The sequence below is a fragment of the Hippocampus comes genome, unplaced genomic scaffold (assembly GCF_001891065.2).
Source record: "Hippocampus comes isolate QL1 unplaced genomic scaffold, H_comes_QL1_v1.1 scaffold335, whole genome shotgun sequence".
In the NCBI taxonomy this organism is placed as follows: Eukaryota; Metazoa; Chordata; class Actinopteri; order Syngnathiformes; family Syngnathidae; genus Hippocampus; species Hippocampus comes.
Genome location: NW_017805823.1, coordinates 698,521 through 708,508, shown reverse-complemented (window position 1 = coordinate 708,508; position 9,988 = coordinate 698,521).

The following is a 9,988-nucleotide window of genomic DNA, read 5'->3' as shown; positions in this document are numbered from 1 at the left end:
GTTCTTTGAATTGTCATTGCGAGTGTTTCGTACAGTACGTGTTGTGATGAGGCCACTTCTGTTTTTTTGGCGAACCCCGGTCTTCTCGTGGCCAAAACTATTCACGGCCTCGTAACGAACAAAAAAAAAGTCAGCGAGAGAGAAGCCAGACCCGACCCGCGGGCTCGGGCGGCCCGATCTTATCTCTAGTCAGTGTCACCTGTCAGCTCATTGTCGTCCCGGTGCGCCGTTTTATTTCGAATCACCCGCGAAACTATTTGTTGGCGGTGATGTCGGAATCCCGTCTCACGAAGCTTCGGGCGGAGCAACGCGCGTTCCGAGGCATCGGGCGTGGCCACAAGCGAAATCGACACATGCCTCGAAGCGCGCTTCGCAGATTTTCTTCCGGTTTACTCGGCACACGCATCGGAGCCTCGGCACAGTCAGGCACATCACTAGTCTACAATGAATCAACAAGTTGCAGACTTTGCAGATGACAAATGTCCGCCTGGGCGCGACAGACGTTCTCAAACCGTCTTTTGATGTTCAACAACACTTTGTTCCCGAATTGTTTATTCTCACTTTGTGACCGAGTCTAGCCTTCTTCCCTCTGTTCGCCCCCTTGCTTTGACGTGATAATTGTGGACTTCAAAAGCCCTCCGGTAAGACGGCCGACGCGTTTGCGCACAGGCATTTGGGGGCGCTGGATACGCACCCAAACGTCTAGATGTGCCCAAATTAAATGAAACTTTAAACATGATACAATTTTGCTCATAGATTTCTCTATCACCTTAACAATGTAAAAAAAATAAAAACAAGTGAGCTATTATGGTCTTATAACGGGTTACCATATGTCGTTTGTATTTTCCCGTGTTTTGAGACCCATTACTGGTCCACCGCTTCAGGGTTGGGAACTTTTACTACAAAACACAATGGTACGTTACCAATAAATTTGAAATTGTTGCACATTGATGTTTGTACCTGTTAATTTAAAGTCAACTAGGGGGAACTAAACAACGACCAGATGAGCAGATCCAAACGTACTTCATTTGATCAATTAAGGTAGCATTTCATATTTGCCATCACTCTTCCAGAACTGGACTCCAGGGTCCACAGAATCCTAATGGAAGTTTCAGGCTTTTTCATACCGGGTGACACACGATGTGATACAAGGCTTGTTCTGCATGCCTGGACAGGTCCTATTTGTCTGGAAAAGGGCATCACAAACTGCCCAACTCATGATACATCCATGCTCACACTTTCCCTCCTGAATGTCCATTCTCCACCCGAAAATGACATGAACACAATTGCTGTTTGGTCCAAAAATGGACCTGAAGAATGAATCACTTTGACCCCAAGCCCTTTTATGAGCCTGCCGCCGACATTGTAATGTTGTGCAAATACGATCGCACCATTTAGCAACGAATCTGCATATGTTTTGCATAACATTGAATTGACTGTTGATACAGACGACTGAAACATTTCCGACAGTTGTGTAAAAGAACATTTTAATGCTTAATGGAGGATGAGTAATTGCAGCCTGATCGTACCTCCCACAAGATTGGTTTTCATCCGAGGGTGCTAAATGGACAGCCGAGTATAATTTAAGTTTAAAGGGGCCAATGAGAGGAAGACCTATGCACTGGTAGTACCAGCATGAGGCCAGCAGTTTGCCAACTTCCTCACAGTAGCAGTAACAAAACGTTGGTATACAAGCTGTTGGAAGCGCTATGGGAGGTGATGAAAATGAAATTTTCATCTTGTGTCCCTACACACATCACTCTTAGTGCCCCCTGGCACATTGATTCGGAGATGAAGAAGAGCCTCGGCCTCAGCGTGATCTTAAACGCGATGACACAGGATTCTGTCTCTGATTCTTTGGACAGGTGCATGCTGGGTGATTTATGTGGCTTCCTTATGCAGGTCCCCGGGAGCAAATATTGACTGTTTATTTCTCCGAGCTCAAGGCAACAGGGGATGCAGCAATTTCTTTATTTTGGGACAAGAGATAAATTGATCCCTGCAAGATGCAAACAAACCACCCCTCCCCACCCCTCAGGACAAATCTTACGTTAGAGAGAAAAGAACTACAAGTGAATTACTGGCGTTAAAAGACACAGAAACTGGCATTGCGATGTACACTCGCCCCAACAGCTTGCGTTGCCGATAGAAAGGCAGATGACAGAAACCATCACATGTCCAATCAGCTGGGGTCTGATTTTTCTCTCTCCATAAATTGCCCTTTCAGAGAGGCATTAGCAGCACAGATGTGAGCCTGACCTTTTTTTTTTTTTTTTGTTTGGTGTTGGCCATGTGATATGGAAGCTATGCAAACGCTCAATCAGCCAGAGCAAACAATTATTGTACAAAGGCCAGAATCAGGGTTTCAGCCTTGATGAATGATTACAAAAGGAATAGAAAAGGACCAGAACAATGCACGGTTAGTTAAATCCACTGCTACCTCTTCTGGGAAATTGTTAGCGGCACATATTGCTGCTTTTCATGCAACTACCATGGGTTGGTTTGTTTATTTTTCAGAATATTACACACATCTTAGCCAACTAATTTCTGTGAAACTTTATTGATGAACGGCCAGCAAACACCCATGACATTTCGGTGCAGCTCATGAACTGGTGCCACCTGGTGTAACGGCTAAGCAAAATCCAGCGGATTGAGCTGCAAGTACCTGTCATGATCCCGTCTCAGTCTCCAAGCTGGGAGAGTGGGTGTTCCCTCACAAGTTGCACCTGTTTGGAATCTATTCATTTGTTCATCTATCTACACCGGCAACGTATAGTGACAGGCAACCGTCCTCGAAATGACAGAAGTTACAATTTATCGTCTTTCATACAACAGAATAAGTCAGGGCTTGGTATATGAGCGACTGCATCAACTTTGTGTTCAGCTAAGTACATTTGTGAAAAAAAATGACATTATTTCCGTGCGATTTTTGTGACATTTTCATTCTGTGATGACATTTTAAAGTAAAATATGTGCCCTGGCTCAATTAACGTTGTGAAAGGCTGCTTTCGAAAAATATTTAAAAACATTTCAGGCCCATAGAACAACAAAGCGTTTTGCTAAATTATCCTGTGTTGACATATGGGTGAAATAAACAAGGCGATATTAACACAAATGTACAAGCGTTCCTTTACTAAAACACCCTTTTATTCTGTTCTCAGTTTGTGTTTTAAGCCATTGAAAAGCCACACGCGGAATTATGTTCTGGAACCATTAATATTCCAAGAGACAAGGCAGTGGAGCAAAACTCTGCATCTGTCTGATGTTTTTGTTAGTTCATAATTAAACAGGGGTGCCTATTAGAAAGCAGACAGCGGCACAGCCTAACTTATGCAGCATTTTAATGCTAACTTTGATGTGTCAGGAACAAGATATTTCCACCGAATGCCTTTAAATTCTTATCTTTTTTTTTTCAGCAAGTGGTGTGAACTCCTCTTGAAGTGACAACTGCACAGAGCTGCAATCTTACTTTGATTGAGATAAACTGTAATTATACTGATTAGTGATTTCTGTTTAGTTGTATACAATTGAAGTGTAGTTTGCTCTCACATAAATTTCTAAGCAGCCTTTAACACACGTGCCATAACACTGCCTACACAGTGTATGACACATGATGTGGTATGCTTTGGAGCACAGCTTTCTTTCCTGCTTTCCCCTTGGCTGTCTCTTCTTTTCTCATTTTCATTATTATTGAAGATAGCTTTTGACTCACCTTGACTAACACCTTCTGTTACTCGTTCCAAAATATAAGGTGATGTTCACTTACGAAAAGAATCAATGGTAAGCGATAAGGTTTCTTATCTGGGTTTCATCCTGCATTAAATTAAATCCTCAGAGTTTTTCAATAAAACTTTTGTGTAAACAGCAGATTAGCCCCACGTGGCTTCAACGGCAGAATAAGATAAGCAGAACGACTCTCCCACACTTCAAAGCAGGCTCATTTAAATATTAAATCAAACTACATCATTAATTAAAAAGGGAGTAATGGCACAGGCACAGAGTTTCTTCAGTGCATTTTGGCAAATGCAAGGCCAGAAACACTTTGTGTGTGAGAGAGAGCGAGAGAAAGAGAGTGCAGTGCAAGAGAGGGGGGAGTTAAAAACATAAACATGATAAATACTAATTAGCCCCTCTTATTGAAGTGCACTCTTAAATGAGTGACATGGAGAGGAAGCAGTATTTACATTCATAAATAATCCAGCTCCAAGGAGCAGTTAATTTCCTTCGGGCCTGTGGAAGTTCTGATCACAACTTTCTACTTAAGACAGTTTTCTACGAATACTTAAAATGTTGAAATGCTCTTAAGCGCCCAATAAGGCTCAAGTATTTAACACCCCAGTTACTTCCATCATGAGCAATTCAAAAAGCAAGAGGTTATATTTTGGTCGCTATTTGCCGGTTCCAGAATATTTTTTGACACTTTGTACATTCAACCCAGGCCCGTTGGTCAAACGATCTGTTCCAGGGGACCTGTTGTTCTAATGTCAAAACGGATTTTTCTGTAATAGTTGCACAGAGTTGTTAAGCACGTCTGCAAGCACTCAGATCAAATTGACCAAAATCGATGGACATGGCCTGATTGATGTTTAGATCAACTTTTTACAACCAAATTTTCACTCCACCGGAATCTCGAACAACTTGGCGGAGACTGGTCTGCCAAATTGGCAAACACGAGCAGCTCATACCAAAAATCGGGATCTGCCGGCATGTGCACCGCACTGCAGATGTGTTGCCTATAAAAAAATGGAAAACTTGCAGTCAATCCTTTTGTACCTCACGCCACTTCCGTTCCACCAGAGTAAATATAAGATGGGATGTTCAAGGCTTTTTTTTTTTTCTAATTCTAGAAACAAACAGAAGGACATAAAGCTCCGTGACCACTGGTGACAGGATGAGCAGACACTGAGGTGAGTCAGAAAGGGAAGAAAAATGAAGACATTTTGCCACACCCCCAGAGGCAGACAGACATATTGTATTTACATGCACAATCCTGAGCACCCTGGGAAATGTGCTCGGGTCAGGCAGAAATGATTCCTGTTAAATGAGACGGGCTGAAGATGGCTCATCCTTCAAATGACAGCACCGGATTTTGTCTCACATATCTTGTCAATTCTGCTCCTTTGTGACATGCTCGTCGAGCTTTTCCGTGGACCTGACTTGGCTGGAACGTTACAATTTACTGTATGCTTGTGTGATCAGGACAAAGCAAAAGAGACTGCAGAAACTTTTGCTACGTTCATTTATCTCCATTCAGGCTTGCAAAACGGCGGATCAGATAGGTTAATTCTTTTGGTTTCCTGAAAAAGGTTTTGGAGATAACGATGATTAAGCGCGACAGCAATAGAATTTATTTTCTTTGATGTAGGTCAAAGTGCAAACAAATACGGAACATTGAAGCAGTGATGGACTGCCTACCTCGCTCATTTAATGAGCGCTTGTGCTGTCTCACACATTTAAGAGCATATTTGACATGAAATTATTTTTCTCTCTCTATCAAATAGTGCATTCTCAATGAGATTGGCCTACAGGGAAAGTCCTTTGATAAATGTCAGCCAGTTCAAAATCACTATTGGTATAAATATTACTACTTCATCTTTGACAAAAAGAATTTAAAAAAAAGGATGTATGTATCTACATGACACATGAAGTAAAGCAAATGAAAAACGGTGTCCTGCTGGTGAGATTTAAAAGGCTCCACGACGGGCCATTAAACATTTCCAGCTTCACAGAGTTACAAAACAAAGGCGCATTTGGGAATTTAGATTTTCTCTGTCGCATCACTCAGTCAAAGAAAAGACACGCGTTTGATGATGCTGATGAAATGTTGAGGGGATCTTAAAAAAAACAACCAAAAAAAAAACCCTTAATGTTTAAATGTGGAATTACATTTGAAATGTTACTGTTGATGAACAGCAAGCAAAGCAAAGGGAAAGCCCACCAAACATTTGGGCCCCGTCTGAATAATGACTTCAGGCAGGTCAAAGTGGTCTAACTGCATATCATCCACCAATAGAGTGGATGTGAAGTTAAAATGGAACAATCTCAAGTGAAAATAAATAGTTGTCTGTCACCATATGTGCCCTGGGACTGACTGGCAACCAATCCTGGGTGTAGTTTGCATTTCATCCAACGTCAGCTGAGATGAGCTCCAGCGAATGCGTAACCCTGAACAGGATAGGCACTATCGAAAATCTAAACTTTTTTTGGGGGGTGAAATGAGGAGGTCTCAAAGTCCCCTAATGGGGATATTGACTGACACGCTGCTGTATACATAATGTAATATAAGTGAAACGGGAATTTTCAGTTTTTTTATTCAAGGCAGGGGTGGGATCACAGACTTATTTGCAATCACAATAGATGAATAATGCATTGGCCATTATAGGAAGAACAGTAAACTGAACGTTATGCATTATTTATTTCCCGAGAACCTACATCAACTGTTGAATAGTCATTATTGTAACTATTGCACGTTTGTTTTGCACAGATCAAGAAAAACTAATTTTTTTCCTCGTCAAAATGAGAACAAGAATTGAAATGTGGTATGTGGTACAATGGAAGAGGACACAAAAAAAACAGGGAGCCAGGAGAAGCCGCATGTACTGAAGAAAAACACTTAGAGGGGAACACTGGAAAAACTAAATGCAAAACACAACAGTCTGAAAACTCCAAGAAGCCAAAGTAACAAAAAACCAACCAAACAAAAACAAAAACATGACAGTAAAACAACGATCCGACGCTGAGTGCTCGACGTAGACGTCCCATTAACAAAACGGAGCTAATGACGTGATGACCAAAAGGTGCGACGCTGGAGAAGACCTCCATTGCCACCTGTTGGTCACAAACTCAACAGAACCATGACATTACAGTGATCCCTCGCTATATTACACTTCAATTATCGCGGCTTCACTACATCGTTTTTTTTTTTCCAAGGTACTGTATTCAGAAAAAAATGTCGAATGACTCAGAGGTTTTAAACATAGCTGTATGCATGATTGGTTCCCGGTGCGACGTCGACCAATGGCAGCACGAGTGGATTTATCCCATGAGCTGATTGGCTGTGCATATTCGCAGGCCCGTCCAACACCTTCCCTTGTGTCTTGTCACGTGGTTTACTCTTTGATCAGTGTCTCGTCACGCTATTGACTCTGATCAGTGTCTAGTCAGCTGTGGACTCTCTGATCAGTGTCGCCTTACACTGTTGTGTTTGCTATGTGCACAGCTAAGGGTGGGGGGGGGGCACACGCTGGAGCGAGATAGCGTATGCGAGAGCGAAAGTGAGTGCGAGAGAGTGAGAGAGAAAGAGAGGGGCTGATTGGGCTTGTCTGAAAAAAACCCCAGCACTTCTCTCTTCGTCTCCTCCTAATCAATACTCATTAATTGTCTTATCATCAACACATCGGCTGCGCAGGAATAGCTGGCCAGCAGCTAGCTGGAGGCTAAGGGCGGCTACACCGTTAGAGCGGCGTAAAGTGAGAGTAACACAAGCCTCTGTCTCTCTCAAAAGGCAATGCGGATGAAAGTTAATTACTGTATGTGGTTTTATAATTAAATATTTAAGTAAATATGTGTACTGCTGTAGTCTTTGTATGTAAAGTATAAATAGTGTTTACATATTTTGAACATGCTGGTATCCACATACACTTACACAAAAATTCCTAGGGGGGAGCCAACGCTCCATCGCGGTTTTTCACTTATCACGGCAGGGTCCCGGTCCCCATTAACCACGATAAGTGAGGGAACACTGTATTCCATTTTTTCCCCTCAGAATTGAGTGATTCCAGAATTTTTCCCTCTGCTTGGTCTAAACCAGGGGTAGGCAAGTCCGGTCCTAGAGAGCCTAAGTCCTGCTTGTTTTAGAAGTTCCCTTTTCCAACACACCTGATTCAAATGATCAGAATCGTTAGGCTTTTACAGAGCTGTGTTGCAACAGGGAGAGAGGGAAAATATGCAGGACTGCGGCTCTCTAGGACCGGAGTTGCCTACATCTAGTCTAAACAAATAACTATAACTGACTACCACATTGTTTTTTCTTGACTTCTTCTAATGTTTCTAAGAGTCAGAAAATCGCTATTTGAAATAACTTTACTTTTGGGCCATGTCTGTGATCTGCTTTTTTTTTTTTTTTTTTACAAATTAACTGAATCAACATCCTCTGACAGTGGTGATTTCATAATTTTTGCCAGTGGTTGGAAGTGTTGCAAAAAAAACAAAAAAACAAAAAACAAACCCCCCAAAAATTTCATACAATGCGATCCACTCATCAGTGGTGGCCTTTACCAAACTTGCCCTCTGCAATCAATGAGCTGAGAAATCCAACTTGGATCTTTGTCAGTTCTCTTGTATTTTCCAAGAGCCGCCTTAGCCCTCATGTAGTGCAATTAATTGAACTCTTATCTACGTCAAGTGGCATGGAGTGGCAAAATGCAGCTGTCTCTGAAAATGCCATTCTCAGGTTAATATATACACAATAAAAACAACCCCATGGTGATGAATAGAAATCTACATCAATGATTAGGGGGCCACCCACTTGCATATTGACCTGAAAATAATAATTGAAAACAAACTGGGTGTTGTGCAGAAAACACAAATGTTACGTATGAAGGACATTTGCAAATATTCTTTCGATAAAAGATTAATTTGGTCCTTGGAAACGCATACAAAATGTATAGGCTGCCAAAAAATGCCTTCTTACTTTGACTCCCCTTTTTAATCGATAGCATCTTCTACTCGATGTCAAAAATGACAACTTAGGTCCGTCAATACAGATGGTCCTCTGAAGTCAAAAGCTCTGTTCTAGGAAATTGGTCAGCCTCTCTGAAAACTATTGATCCCAGAGGAAATTATCTGTCAGAGGATCAAACTCTTCCCTTCATAAAACCTTCATCAGTTATAGCTACTTGAGCCGCACTTGCGATAATTGCTTTACCCATTAGATCCATAATTCAAAGATCTTGCTTGAAGTCGTGAACGACAACCATTCAAACTGCAGGTTTTTGAGCAACTTGAGTCAATCCTGGTGAAAATGTCGGACTGCTACAGTATTTGGCTCTTGAGGTTCTACTGTAATGATGTTACAAACCGTATAAAATCCATCCACTATCTGAACCGCTTATCCTCGCAAGGGTCGCGGGTGCGCTGGAGGCTATTTCAGGTCTCTTTGGGCAGTCCAAATGGTCGCCAACCAATCATATAAATTCACCAGCTTCAAATTTCAAGCATCTCGCACCGGTGAAGAAAGGAAAAACCAGAAATGATAGAAAAGCCTTTTAGTACTTATATCAACTTGCTTTCGTTATCACCAGAGTCGAATGTGCTAACCTTTTTCAAAAAAAAAAAAAAAAAAAAAAAATCTGAAATTATTGCAACTTAAATAAAGCGCATTGTGTGAATGTGAATAGACCAATTATTGTAAGAGGACTTTTAATCCAAACCTCTTATGGGTCTTAATGGCAGCGATTGGCCCGATGAGAGGGCCTGTACTGATTGTTACAATGAAAGTATTGTGTGGTTTGAAGTACTACACATTGGCCTATACTATTGCGTTTTGTATGAGTAATCACTTTAAGTGCACTTGGGAAATGATTGCATAAATGAGGCCTGCAATGTTGTTCAAATGAAGACTAATCATAAATGATAGAGCTTTGTGCAGTTCTTCTCTGTATTTGAAAGTCACACCAAAAAAACACAAAAACACATTTGAGACCTCGGCGTACCTTACATATCCTCACTACGGCCAGCGTGCAAATCAATCGACCACCGGGCCACCCATGGTGGATGTCATTGTATTTAATTCATAAATACGACAACGCTGTGTATTGAATCTTTGTAGAAATACATTATTATTACTAATATCATGATTTTTTTTTTTAAAAACACTCCCCTGAGCCACGGGACAGCTATTGGAAGGTGGTGGGGATTCATACACATGAACACAAACCATCATGGGGGAAGGTGGTCCCCAAGTGCCCACGTCAGAGCAGTGATCTGT